General features: G+C 39.4%; 1 protein-coding gene across 5 annotated transcripts in view; it reads right to left on the reverse strand.

Annotated features, from left to right (window-relative positions):
- Bnc2 (basonuclin 2) overlaps positions 1-15,439 on the reverse strand; it is a 402,776-nt gene that overhangs the window by 80,298 nt on the left and 307,039 nt on the right. The gene's annotated exons all lie outside the window — the stretch shown is intronic.

Consider the following 15,439-nt stretch of genomic DNA (forward strand, 5'->3'; position numbering starts at 1 on the left):
AACATTTGGAACAACACTTACTTTTTGTTAATTTTTCGCTGTAAGACATTCCGAACACCACCCACTCTGTCTTGTTCTCTGACGCCTGGATAGAGGAAGGAAATCCCTCTCATTTCTTGATACATAAAATATTCCAGTCACAAATTTATCATTCTGTCATTCTATGTGCTACTCTCAGTATTTATTGGTTCATTATGCCCAAGTGCATATTCAAACACTGAATACTGAGCTAGCTATCCACACTGTATACTTTTCTTCAACTTCTGCTCTGGACGTTCAGCAAATTTAAAGTGCATCTCAAATGTCCACTTGATCGGCATTCATCACTGCCCATCTCTACTTCCAGCATCCAGCCTAAATCTCACAAAGGAAGATACTTAGCCTGGGTATCTTGTCTTACATGTCACCTCAATAGTAAAGCCAACTTTAGCATTACAACTAAAGTTGTAACCTGTATTTCTACTCATTGCTGTGTAAATACACCACGGCCACTTTCCCCAGGGAAACTGGTCTTCAGAACTCAAAGGCAGGGGTCTTAACATTGTCTCTAATTTTAAGTAGCAAGTACACTATACTGCACATGTGTGTGTGTACACACACAGCTCTATAAAAGGTTTCAATAACACTGATATCAGATATATGTCAAATGCATACCACCTTATAGTGTTTTCTAAGGTTTTTGGTTTTTATTCATTTATTTACTTTTTACATAGTAGACTCAGGCCAGCAAGATGGCTGAGAGAGTAAAGCTGCTTACTGCACAAGCCTGATGACCTGGAGATCTGAGGTAAACCACGCAAAGGTTTAACTCTCTCTCTCTCTCCCCTCCCTCCCTCCCCCACTCCATCCCTCCCTCCCTCCCTTCAATAATTATAATGAAAAAAAGACCAGCAGAACCTTTGTGTGTGGCTGGGATGTACATCCCCTAGTTATAGAAAATGAGTTTGATTTTTAATTTTAAGTGAGAACAAGTCAAAGTCACCAGTCTAGGTAAACAGTCACTCTATAGGCTGTCAACATCTTTGGGGCTCTAAGTACTGTCAAATTTCTAGCCAAAGCTGGGCGGTGGTGGCGCACGCCTTTAATCCCAGCACTTGGGAGGCAGAGGCAGGCGGATTTCTGAGTTCGAGGCCAGCCTGGTCTACAAAGTGAGTTCCAGGACAGCCAGAGCTATACAGATAAACCCTGTCTCGAAAAACAAAAAAAAAAAAAAAAAAAAAAAAAAAAAAAATTTCTAGCCAAGAAAGTAGAAATACTGCTGTTATCTAGCCCAAGAAAGCAACAGTATTTGGTATTTTACAAAAGATGTTCTAAGACTCAGTAAAAAATCATCTACCTTCAACCTCAGAAATATGGAAAACCATTTTATGTATTTCTGATAAACAGGTGACCTAGTTTTAAGTTTCTCCCCTAAATTGGTCAGCCCTGTATTTCAGATTCTGAAACTACACTGAGCATGCATGGAGATGTTTCTAATATTCTCTTCTGTTTTCAGGTCTTAAGTAGTTTAGACCATTTTATCCACTGGTATCTAACGAATGGCTAAAAAGACCTGTTTGTACTTCTGATGCTGGAGAAACTGTTCAGGAACAATTCATCCCTGTGAGGCTGTGAGTCACTGCCAAGGTCAGGAAGACCTTTGTTAATCAAGAAAGCTCTGGCCACACACTCACTCAAGCTGTCTTAAGGAAAGCTGCCTTAATGCCCACTTTTATTTTCCACAGATCATCAATCATCTTTACATAAGAAAAACATGCAACTCCCTTACTGGGTAGAGGGGCCTCCTTCTAGGCCTTCACCCTGGTTCCTTTTCTGTCCTTTTGGTCCTTTGCCTAGAGGTGCTGCTACCAAGAAGGAGAATTTCCTTTTGAAGATGAGAGCAAGGAGGTCCATTTAGCCCACCATTAGAAAATTAAAGCTAGGTGATAAAAGGCAAGAAGCCGAGGGGGCTCTAACATCCTTTGATGCTCCTTTCTTCTTGTACTAATGCTAACATTTAGTGTATCAGCCCCTAAACCAGGACGGCACTGTACCTGTAGAGCTCAGAATGAGATGTTTGCACCAGATCTTTATACAAGGACTATGCCTGGATTCATTTCTTTTTATCCTAGGTCAGAAATTGGTTAAGTGTTAAGAAGTCACAGATTTTTTTTAAATTAATTTCCTCCTCCCCAAAGGGACCACTGCAGACTGGAGAATGTGCAAGAGTAATTTCCAGGTAAACAAACTGCTCTACAAATGTTATCAAATTGTATGACTGAGTAATGGATATACTCCTGGGTGACTTACTGCCAGAGGTCACATTCGATGTTCCCAAAACTACAAACAACAACAACAACAACAACAAAAAACGAAGACAACACTAGGAAGTATTAGTCCCTTCACTTAACAAAAAAGCATTTTCAAAAATGCTAATGGAAGGTGCTAGATTTGCTTTCAACCAAACCCCATCAGCAGAAAACCCAAGTCCTTCTCCTGCTAAGGTAAGCAAGAGGTATCTGAGTCCACAGCACCCAAAAATGCCACCTCTGACTGACGGTATCCTCCAATGCCACCTCACTGGCATCAGCACAAGCTTTCCACCACAAAGCTTGTATGTCCCTGTGTCCATGTCACACAGTCAATCACACATTACAGAGTTCAATTCAAATTCCACCAAAAGTACTCGCCACAGAACTCACACTGGATATTTAGGATACTGATGCTAATAGAAGCAGAGAGTAATGTGGGACCTACTCCCGCTTCTGTGTACACCTATCTAGTGATGTGCACAAGAATGGGCACCTTTTCATGAAGAAGATTTGACATTCATATTCCTCCTCAATATCCACATTTCCTCCTTCCTTGAAGAAAATGAAATTCTACCAAGGTATTTGAACACCAGATTATTGAAATAACCTTTATGCTCTCAAACAGAACTAAGCAGTTTAAAACTCTGACACTTCAACGTTTGGTAAAAGAAACTGTACAGCTTAAAAAACATTTTTCCTTAATTTGTTTTGAGGTTATAACTATACATCATTTCCTGTTCCCTTCCCTCCCTCTGAACCCTCCCATAGAGCCTTCGGTGCTCTTTTCCCAATTCATGGCTTTCATGGCTTTCTTTCATGAAGAGTTGTTCCATACACGCCAGGAAGGTTTTAAAGTGGTCCCCATGATCAGTAAAGCATCATGAATGATTGTAAGATCAGTAAAGCATCATGAATAATTGTAAGCCAACAATGTGTAATAAAACTAAGAAGGTCTTTTTTTTTTGCCTCAGTTTCCTAACTTGTAAAGTGGGATGATGCTGACACAGTGTATTCACAAAGACCAATAAAGGTCAAAACAACAATAAAATAGGACCTGGGCAATGATGCAATTACATAAACAACCGAGTGAACTAACCTGCTACATGATGACAAAGGTATACCCAATAAAAAGACTTTGTTGTTTTGCGTCAGACGTTTATTTACAATGCTAGTACATGGACAAATGCAAAGTTTAAGTACATTATAAAACCTTGATGTTCTAAGGATTCCCATTAAAACAAAACTATTAAGAATATTATATGTGAAAACATAGAATTATTTTTTTTTATCATAGACAAAACTCATCTTACCCACCAATTACTGAGTAGATCTGCCTGGAGTAAAAACTAAAAGTGCCATGAAACGGAAATAACTTTCTTTATATAAGCTAAACTCTGAAATATACAAGCCGGGTGATGAGGTGATCATCCAAATAAACAAAGAGACTGCTACCCCCTGTCCCGAAAGTTTAGACTCCCATTAAAGGAAATGAGCTTCATGAAGAATGAAGTCCTAGACTTCAGAAAAGGTTCCTAATAACCTAGAGAGCGCTCAAGCGCAACGGAATGAAGGGTGGCTATATGGGACCAGAAGAAACTCAAATCCTCTTGGAAAGATGCTAGAATTACAAGTTATACAGAAGCTAGCAGTTGCAAAGGACAGTAGGTTGTAGAAGGTAGGAAGAAAGAAGATCAGTAATTACAGCTACAGGGTAAAACCCTAAGAGTAACCTGGCATTCAGAATGTTAAGGTCTTATTCACGCTACAGCTTATGCCAATAAGATAAAAGTCCAGCCACCACAACAGTCCAAACTTAGTATTGTTTTAAAGACCATTAGGATGAATATTATTGGTGAGGTAGGCAGGAATCACCTCTATGTATAGATGGGTACCTGCCATTTTTCTCCTCTAAAACAGCAGCCTATTACAGTTGCTAATGGAAATAGGAGGTATTCAAGCCCTACTTACATGGCCTGGTCTGGAGCGAGAGAGGTGCAGTGAAATACTGTAGATTTCAATGGTTTCCACGTGATGATTTACCTTTCTGCCTCCGACCACCCAGCCCTAGAGTCCTAGGTTTCAAACTGCTTTTCATGCCCTTTTAACAAGCAAAAAACATTAGCTGCCAAAACGCTGCTGCCAATGGTCTGAGGAGCTAAGTCAGTGGGGTTAACAAACAGGGAAGAGGGGAATGTGCAAGGCAGAAGGGAAGAAATGATGAGTGAAACCGAGGTTCACAAACTTTTATCATCCAGACATTCACTCCGCCCTAGCAGCTAACTGTTGAGATGACTCTTTTTTAAAAGGAAAAAAAAAAAAGTACTTCTAATCAAAAGAGAGGTTCTTAAAAATATTTCTGTCCTAGCAATCTGTTTTCTATATCCTTCTTTCAGATAAAAATCCATATAACCCCTTTGTCTTAGATGTTCTGAGTTGACATGCAAATCTTGTTCTTTCACGAAGGCTAATGTGGTTTGCTGTTCTTTTTGAATTGTTGCAATAATATTATTCTTCTAAAGAATCGCAGTTTCTATAGTCCCTAGGAACTGTAAGCAAGCAACCCATTTCTTGATGCTCACAGAAGGTTTTTTTTTTTAAAGTGCTCTTTTACACTGAGAGAGAAATAAGTAATTATTAACCGAATTGCTTCTTTTGACTACTAATGGTCCCCATTGAGTTAGCCTCTGTTCTTGATTCTAGTAATTTCCAGACATTTCATTCCAAATGCTGTTTCATCAATTTCTGAAGTATATTCTAATTATTAGAGCTGATAAACAAACAAACAAACAGACAAACAAACAAACAAACAGCTATCTGGCAGTTACACTGACCCAGAAGGGAACACAAGGCAAGAAAGTGAACTCCCTTTTCATGAACTACTAAGGGGGCTGCTGGCTGTTTGCAGAATTCTTGTGTCAACAGAACACTATACAAGTGTTAATATTGCAAGTGGAGGCAACATCCAGAGGGAATTCAATGTCATTAGCTGCAGAGAAAAGAGTGTGGCGATCCGAAAGGGAATCACATCAGATCCTGGAAGTGGGCAGTCTGTGGCTGTCAGCAGCATGCAATGGAGCTGCTTCAAAGCCCAGGCTGTGACCCGAATGCTGTACATCCCTGTGCCCGGGGAGAGAGGATCAATGCCTGTGTTTGCTGAGCTCTAGTCATCCCCTCGGCTAGAAAAAGCTACGTTGAAAGGCATGCTAAGGGGCCTCTGGGCAGCCTGCAGCCTGGTGTTAGCAGAGTTTGTTCCATAGCTTGGTGGGTGAATGCATAGACACCAAAGCCTAGCTCACCTTCACATATACAACCCCCCCCCCACACACACACACACTCCTTCATTCTATCCCATCAACTCCCCTCTGGCTGTCTGTTTAGTGTCACTCAGTTGGGATGGATCCTGTTAAAGATCTGACGCTTGGTGAGGAGTCTAAGGTGTCTGGACCGTCTGCCTCTAATCATAAACACCACAGCTGGCAATGATGTGGTCAAAAAAAGAAAAGGAAAAAAAAAAAACCACCTTGATCCAGTACACATTCTCTTTGATGTCTCTGCAGTGAGTTCACTGCCCAGAGAAAAAGGTACAGATTTAAAAAAAAAAAAGGTTTGAAAAAAAATTATCAAGCTTGACATTCTCAAATCATAACCATATGCCTTTCCCATTCCATGCTTTAAAAAATTTCATATATGTGTGCACATCTATATATCCATCTATAGAGAGATAGATCTCATCACATTTTATTCTAACGCGCTAAGGGAAGAGGTGTCTGACAATGATAACATAAAACAGGCTTAGAAGATAATGGCAGGTTGAGGAGAAAACACTGCCAAAGGGGCGAAAGTCAGAATGCCACCTCCAAAAAAGGAAGAAGCCTTCTGCCAAAGACTGCAAACTGCAGTGACCTTAAGGGAAAGACTGTAGCTGATTCAAGGGAAAAGGAAAACTTTTCAAAGACAACACTACTTGTGCTGGACCACTGGCGAGTGCCTTCTGCCCCTAGCCTTGGGGTGGCCTGCTGAACACAGGCCTGACTGTGCTTGCAGCCCCAGGCCACAGGGTTCCCATGAATATTCAGCCACATTAACATATATTTTCTTTGTGTTTTTCTTGGTGGAGTCTCAATCTCCTTCCCCCTCTCTGATTTTAGAAAATCCTATCAGGGCCTCAGCTGGGGCAGGCAATGCCCTTCAGTTGCCAGGTCTGGTGTCTGTACTGTGAACTGCTTTTAGATGCTAAGATGCCCAACAACTATAGAAGAGCTTAAAAAAAAATCCCAATGCACTCACCCATCTTTTAAAATAGTAAACTTATCATGGATCATAGATATGTAAAAATCTAAAATAACAGATCTAATATTTTATTGCCAAAACCCAAATTACAATACACTCTGCATACCCAGGATGAGAAAGCCAGAGTTCCCTAATACACACAAGGAGCTACACAGAAGGAAATCCTTTAACTCTGTGCACTGCTGCCTTTCCTCTTTTAATCCTTACATTAAGAAATTTTAAATTCTCTTCATTACAGCTAGTAAGAGAATAGTTACAAAATTTATAACTTTACCTTTAAAAAGAAAGGCAATAAGAAGACATAATGACTTGAATAATTTAAAAATCTTAATTTTTTTCAGGTAAAAAAATGTATCACCATTTATAAAACATATTCCAAATGCAATAAAATAATCAGGTGAATCTAAAGGAGGTAAATGATAATTGGACATTTTCTTCAATTCTGTGGAGAAAAACAGCAAATTAGCCCCGCACTGGTCAGCTGCACTGTGACACAGCTAATGTGTACGGAATCTCTACAAATGGCTCCAGGCAGCAGCCGCTGTTGCTTACTTAACAATATCCAGATGAGGCCAAGGAGCAGGATACTGCTGTGTCTGTTGCTCTAAATGGAAGGAGGCTGTGCAAATGAGCAACATTCTCCTATAACAATGGCCATGTCTTTAGATTTTGATAAGAGCCAAATTTGTTGAGGGTTATTTAGTGTTGTGTATAATGTTCCCTGTGTCAAGAAGTGAAGTACTTGATTGGAAATGGGCAACTTGGCTGGGTTCACAGCTGAAATACCCCAAAAGTTGGCAAATCCCTAGAGTGTAAGTTCCTTCAATGTTTTTTTAATACACAGCCAAGACAATTAAGTGTTAGTCAATCTTAGCAAAATGAAAGACAAAGATAGGCTAATACACACTAAACTGCTGGCATTTACCGCAGGATTTACCTTACCACTCTCCACTAAGGTTTTCATGATAGCTTATGTTAAGAACAGCTCTGCCAAAAATGTTAGCCCTTTTGTAACTAAACCACAAGAACGTTTTGAATTGTATTGTTTACCTGGCAGAAAAGAGAGGGAAAGGGGGAATAATTTCTGAATACACGAATTTACATTGACAAATTCATTTTTATCATGTAAGGGGGAGAGGGAGAGAAAGTGACGAGGGAAAAAAAGGAGGGAGGAAATTCCATTTTACACACCTCGCTTGGTGTCCCAAAGAGTCAAAGAATCACAGTTATAATAGCATGAAGTTCATTCATTTGTTTCCTTTTCTTTCAAAGCTTAGAAATAAAAAGAAAAATGTCATTTCTTTATTTCATTTTCACTGGACAGTAAACATTGGGTGTTTATAAAAGTAGGCTTGCCAAAACCATGTGAAGTTTTTATTTCAAAAGGAGGGCAAAGAAATTATATTTAAATTTCAAAAACTGAACAATGTACCAGATAACAATGTAATTTGTAGACCAAGCCAAAATAACACTTGGCACAAATAATTCAGGTTGAGCTCTCTATCAAATTCTTTTAAAAATCTTTCTAGTATGGAAGGAACGCCAACAATGGCCTGAGTGCAGCGACTCACTTCCTAAGAGTTTAGTCTTAGAGGGATAACAACAGCACTTCCAGCGTATTCACTTTCTATCTGATGTGTATCTGGGCAGTGTGGGATCTTTACTAAAGAACAATGGAAACAAAAGTTTAAAGGAGAAGGCATGTCTTTGATTTGTTTTTAAAGACAGGGTCTCCCAGGGACCTTCACCTTCATGAGTGGTTTGATTACAAACCTGGCTACAAATTTTTGTCCTAAAAAATAAAATAAGATAAAATAAAAAATCTCTGTTACATGAGATTTTTGGATATAAAGTTACAGAATTCATACCTTAATAAAACCATAAATAAATAAATAAATAAAAGCTTTATCACATAATTTTGTGGGGCAAGCAAGAACATAAAAGCAAAAGCAGAAACATGGACACATTATTAGGCTATCCTTGTGTTGAGAAAAGGAATGCTAGCCAGGATTAGTAGATTACTTTTCAGAGACACTGGCAAAAACTTTGCTCCAAAGTTTTCTCAACTAGGATAAATGCGTCCCCATTGGCCTACTTTCTCAACAGTCATTAGGAGAAACAGAAAGTAGTTCTTAAACTCCTTGTCCTTAGGGGTCTCACCTACACTTGTATAATAAATCCCATTGCCTTCTGCCACCAATGAGGAAGAGGGATAGATGTTGGGGTTCATTCTTTGGGAAAGACTTTTATCTCCAGCTAGAAAGAGGAACATCTCCACTCAAAGACAAACAACCAATGTGAGGTTACAGGACAGGAACTTGCTCATTCTAGCTGGTTTGAATTTCGCTCCAAGTATTCTTAGTAGATACCTTTCCAAACCCACTTCCTGTTAGGACTCAAACACCCAAGGACAAGAAGCCGGTGTCCCTCAGAATTGGAGCAGGTAACGCTCCTGCTGGGAGAGATGAATAATGGGTACTGAGCTTGAGTGCCAACAGCTGCTCTCCAGAGCCAGCACCAGTTCAAGTTAGACTTGGAATTGCTGGAAATCAGAAGGCCAGTCATGACTGCCATACAACAACGACTACTACTGTGGAGCTTTTGCAATGGGTCAGGCACTTACCTGCCACTGTCCCCAGCCCATCTCTACTAAACACCCCCACTCCTTTTTGTCACTTTTGCAACCTTGTAAGGTAGATGTTATCATTATTATCATCTCAGTTGTACAGAAGAGAAATAGGTTAAATAATATACCCAGTATTATACAGTAAGCAGGATGCCTTCCATGTGGGTGTAAGACAAAGGACCACACCCATGAGACAGTCAATATTTATTACTGGCAGGGGCTGGTGCCACAATTTTCTGGGATGAAATACATCAAGGACCAAAATTCAAGGACCAAGTCAAACAATCCTCTAGAATGTGGCTTGGGAAGGTCTAACAGCTTTTGGCCTCCATAACCTACTTTTGTAGAACAATGTCTGTTCTTTCCCCCTCGGTTGAAAGGTACTCATACGTAGGGGTTTCAGGAGGTCCATGAGGAGTTTCAGTCAAGAGCAAGTTGGTCATCCCATGCTGTTGTGTCACTTGGAAAATGCCACCTTAGGAAGGCATGTGGCTCATGAGACGGTTAAAGCTCAGTAAGTAAAGTGAGGGATACTATGCTGTGACTCTGGATTTACCGTATACATGTAAACTATACATGGGACGTTTTACAGTACACTATTAAAGAGTATTACAGGCAAGCAATACAGTGTTCAGTATATGGCATGGCCAGGAAAATAGCAAGGGAAAACACAGGTTCAAATAATTATTTTCAAATAATTTTCTCCAAGAAAGACCGAGTTGGGACTTTTTCTAGACACATGAATGAGCATTGTACCTCTAGTTAGCTGTAGGGCTCATCCCTGTCCCAGTGAGTGGGAGCCAGTAGAAAGTCCTACACCAGAACAACTGCCAAAAACAACAACCCAAAAAAGGAAGCAACAGGAGGGAATTTGAGATTCCTGAAGATTAAGAAACAGCCAAGCTGCCTTAGAGTTTTCTAGACAGCTCACAGGACATATCCAGCCAGGATACATGCATGTCAGGGACCATGAAAGGCATCTACAGAAGCAGTTCTTAAAAAAGGAAAGCGAAAAGCAACAGAAGTGCCTTGCTATTGCTTTCTACTTTCCTTCTTTGAATCTCTCTGTAACCCAATCAAAACCAGAACAAAAGGTCTGGATAGAAATAGGGAGGGGCAGAGCTGAGCGTAGTCAAGGTAAGGGGCAATTTCAGGAGCACACCAGTGCTTTACAAAAGGGTCTATCAGCACAGCAGCATTTCCTTATTGCCATGAGCAGGTAAGATGTGAACGGTTTACATCATGAGAGAAGAAGCCAGAACGGTGCATCCGCATGTATTCCGACAGCATGAAGGGACAATGTGCTTTTCTGCTGGCAAGGATGACAATTACAAACTTATCAACAACTGCTCTTTCCCTGGTTGCACGTGTCTTCATGTTTTCTTTAACATGAATTCATACTTTTCTTCTAGACATTCTTTGTAACTTCAAATTTCTTTAAAGTGGTATTTCCCACTAGCAATAATTAACAACACTTAAATTCCTTAATGTGTTATATTGGGTTTATGAATTTTCCGACTCTATCCCGAAGGGGGAAAACGCAAAGCACTTTAAAAAATCATAGTAAGAACTCCACATTATGACTGTAATTGCTTGTAAATACTCTTATTTTTGTATGAGTATTAGGCTTGTCTGTGACAATGTTCTTGGAAAAAAATTAAAAGTTCTCTTCTTCCAACAACATGTTCACTGTCTTCTTTTTTCCAGAGGCACTTGCTCATTATATAAATCAAACAAGTGCGGGGCTGTGGACAAAAAGTGACTGGTAAGGCCCAACGCATTCCTCTGCTTAAGCAAAGACGCTTTCGGTGCATTGCATGCAGATGTCAGGTATTTTAATAAAGAGCTCCATTGTGCAGGCCCCACTACTCCTCCATTGCTCCCAGCAATCTCCAAGAAGGGGTGGGGTGCGGGGAGAGGGGAAGAGCGACAGCTATTCCAGCTGGAGCTGGAACCTCGTCTGAGTCAGGAAAACCACAGCTCATAAGCAAAGAGGAAGCATAATGTTCTACAAGGACAAAACATTAGCAGAAATGTCACTCAGCCCCAGTTCCACATGTTGGCTGCCACGGCCTCTTCCTCCTAGCATGCCCGATTGATATAAATTCCATCTGCTCGGCAGCCAAGTGACAGAGAAGAAATACCAGCATCTGGTCTCCATTGCTGTCGGGTTTTTGTTCCATGTTAGACCTTAGCTAGAAACATATGAAGAGATGAAGGTGCTGGCAGGCGACTAAAAGGCTGACCTGGCATAGAGGAGACTTTCTGATGCTTTTCACACTTCACTGTGGGTTTTTTACAGGGATGGGGGAGGCGGTGAGGGTGTGGTGGAGAGCTGATAAACTGAACAGTGGAAGCCAATAGGCCTGAAGGCCATTTTATGTTTTTTAAGGCTTTTTTAAAGAAATAGTTTTAGTGTTAAAAACTATAAAGCACACCATGTATCCCCCTTTCCACCCATTTAATGCAACAGAAAGGGAACTAAGTCACAGAAGAATGGTCTTCAGCTAATCTCCCCTTTCTCTTTAACATCCACTGGCTTGGACCTGCTCCACATGCCCTTTATAATCTCCTATGGAGAAACTGAAACATTCTAAAACTCAAAATCATCATTTTCTTTTTAACTCTCAGCTTCCCAGGAATGGGTAAAGTCACCATAAAACCTAAAACAGGAACGAGTGCACCCCTCAAGGAGGAGGCCATTTGTACTGAACTCTTAGGTCTTCACTGTATTGATCCCTTGACTGTGGAACTGAGGAAAGTAAAGAAGAAATGTGGAGGACACCACAACACAGGTATGGACTTTCATTGCTTGAGCATCTATCTTGGTGAAAAGAGCCCCATACAGAAGGACAGCATGGGAAGGAATGCGGGAAGGGTGAGGATTAAGGTCACCCATGAACACAAGGCATGAAGACAAACCCTACTGAACTCCTTTTGAAGGACAGGAACAGTTACTTTTGATCAAAAGAATACAAGAAATAATATAAAGATCTTGCCACTACTGTGCAATCTGACAACCTGAAAGATTTTACCTTTTTACCTCTGGCATTGTGTTCTGGAGTTGTTTTCTGATCTTTATTTTCATCTCTATCCTCAGATGAGATGAGAACCACACATACCAAGAGATGTGATATGGCAATGACCCCAACGTTCAACAAAACAATGAAGTTGGTAGGAATACAACTTATTGGTGACCCTAAGGCTGTCAGTTCTGGGACTGATGACTACAGTGGAAATGATTGAGGTGGAAATGGCTGAGGAAACTGTATTGAAGAGCTACTCAGAAGTGACTCCTCCATAGAGTGATGATGCTGGAGCCTTGATCCCTCATTTGTCTTGGCCCTTGGAAGTCTTGGGAGGTTGTGGGGCATCCATGGGAAAGCCAGGCATTGTTGATACATTCCTTAAGGAAATTTATGAAGAAAAAGCCCTTAATCTCTTTGATTCCAGTAATTTTATGAATTTTCCCCCTAATGACATCTTATTCTAAATATGCACTCTCTACTCTACCTAAAATGTATTAAATGTTGCCATTAAGTAATTTGTTAATTAAAATTTTGATCTTTTATGTGTAATAATTTTTGCCAAAGTTTTACATATTTAAAATAATCCAGTGCTTTTAAAATTAACTGGATGAATAAGAAAATTTAATTATAAGTCTTATAAGATATGCTTAGGTACTTTAAGAAACATAAAAACCTGGATTAAAAACTTTATACATGAGTTTAAGCTCACTGAATACAAATAAAATAGAAAACCAGCCAAAGGGCTGGAGGTATGGTTTAGGGTTCCAGTGCAGGCTTGGCCAACTCAAGGGCAAGTTCCATGCCCAGGACTCTAAACAGTAGAAACAAAGAAAAATGAAACAGCATAAACCAATAATTCTCTTAAAGATCTTTCTAAGCCAGGTTCAAGGATCATGTGTCACTCAAGAGTTAATAAAAACCACTTAAATTATTTTAAATCAAGTCAAAAATCAAACAAAAAACCAAGAATATTTGCAAGACTAATACTAATATGACACATCTATAACAAAAATAAAAAGGATTTGTATTGAAACTAGAAATGTATAAAAACTCAAAAAGACATTTTGAGAAAATATAAACCCAAATGAATATGATGATCATAAAAAAAGAAAATCTTCTAATTAACATCAAGGAGACCATTACAGAAAACTACAACCAAATGCAGCTATGGAGCCCAGTCCCAGAGGACACAGCTACAAAACACTCCTGTACATAAGCTCCAGGGGTCACTGCAAGAGGGAATGGAAGAGTCAGAGACACAGAGAGTTTGTGTGCCCTAGGAATGTAAAGCTACATCCATAAAGTCTGACCAACATGACTGCCTAAACCTGAGATGGACAATAACAATGTCAACAGATATGCCATGGTGGATGGGAAAAGCCAAGGAGGTTTCAACCTATAAAGAGAATTTCAGGCAACAGAGGAATGCTGAAAGAGAGAAAATAGTCTTCTCCAGGAAAGAGCATACCTAATTGGCTATCCAATACCAAATGATCAGCCTTGAAAACATACAGAAAAGTACTATTATACAGACTGACCAAGCTGCACTTTCGTATTTAGGAATATATGTCTATAACAACAATTAATGGGATAGGAGGCCACAAAGTTGGAAAAGAGCAAGGAGGGGTACATGAGAGGATCTGGAGGGAGGAAAGGGAAGGAGAAAATTATGTAATTACATTACAATATTAAAAATAAAATTAATTAACTCTTAATTAATTAAAAAAGAGATATTCATGAAAGCAACATATTATCATTTATCCTTATCCCTTTCCAGAAAATCACAGACTCAATATCATATGCCTATGTCAGCATATGAAGGAAATGGACACATAAACTATTCTACATTTGTGTAATGGAAATGTTAGTACAGACCAAGGTACCTCTATTAATAAGACATTTGTTTGCCACATTTACCATTGAGGGCAAAATGCTCACTCTATGCTACTCTATCATTTCTACCAAACAAACGGAAGCGCAATCCGCATACCAATATTAGATTTACATCAAATGGAGGCCTGTATGTAACTTTTAAAAATAAATCATATATTTCTTTTAAAAATGGTTTTAACCTTAAAATATTTTTTACAGAAAAAAACAACACCTATTCTTGAATTTCTGATGAAATGCATTTTTGTATACGAGTATCTCCATTATTCTAATGGCTAGTAACTACAGTCACAGCAGCATACAGCTCTATGGCACCAATACTTCAGTATGGGTTTGTTTGTTACTGAACATTCTCCAATTTTGTATTTCATTATTTTGTATTTTCAGATTAGTTATAAATAAATACATACATTTGTACACAAAGTATGCAGAAATGTGTGGTGGGAATTGTGGCATTTTCTTGGTACCAGAAATTTGATAATTTTCTACTTTGTTTTATACAATAAATTAGAATATAAAATTATTTGGACAGTAATTCCATTTCCAAATGAAAACTGCACCAGTACCATGCGTAACTGGCTCACCTCCTTTAAGGGTTTACTACTCAAGCATGGTCTACTTTCACAAACACTGGAATTACTTGCCAGATAGTTTATTTTCTTTTTCTTTTGCCTCACAGTATCTTATTATCCACCATTTCCCAAGCCATGTGAAGAAATCCTAATGTTAAAACAAATCAAAGAAATGTATATTCCTCACTGGGTGCAAGGGCAGAGGCATGGTGGTCCTTCCCCTACCTGCACCTCTGGTGACAGTACAGTGTATGATAGACACTGTGTGCCCAAAATTTACTGCCTCACTTATCAGAGATAATAACTATGTATGTCAATATAAAAAATAAGACTCTCACTTTTAACATAAATTTATTGAGGCTCTAATATGTGACTAGAATGTGGGTACAGAAACACCATGGCTTGCACATTAATGATCATAACAATCCAACAGGGGAGAAAGGTAAAAGGCGAAGAGGGTAAGAGGTAAATAAAACTGGTCATCTGGGCACTTTAGGCAACACTTCCATTGCTAAATAGAAAATCTTTCCTGAAAAGAATAGCTAAATGGAGACTTACAGACATGCAGGAACTGGCCTGAAGAAGAGACTGTGGAAGCAAGCCAGGACAGCACATGTACACATGGAGAACCACAGGATGCCAAATCACTTAGAGATCCTCTGAATGAGTCGGTAGCCTTTCACCGAAGGCTTTAGATACAGGCAGAATGCCATACTCCATGGGTCCACTAACTCAACCAAC

Source organism: Mus caroli, chromosome 4 (genome assembly GCF_900094665.2).
Source record: "Mus caroli chromosome 4, CAROLI_EIJ_v1.1, whole genome shotgun sequence".
NCBI classification, from domain to species: Eukaryota; Metazoa; Chordata; class Mammalia; order Rodentia; family Muridae; genus Mus; species Mus caroli.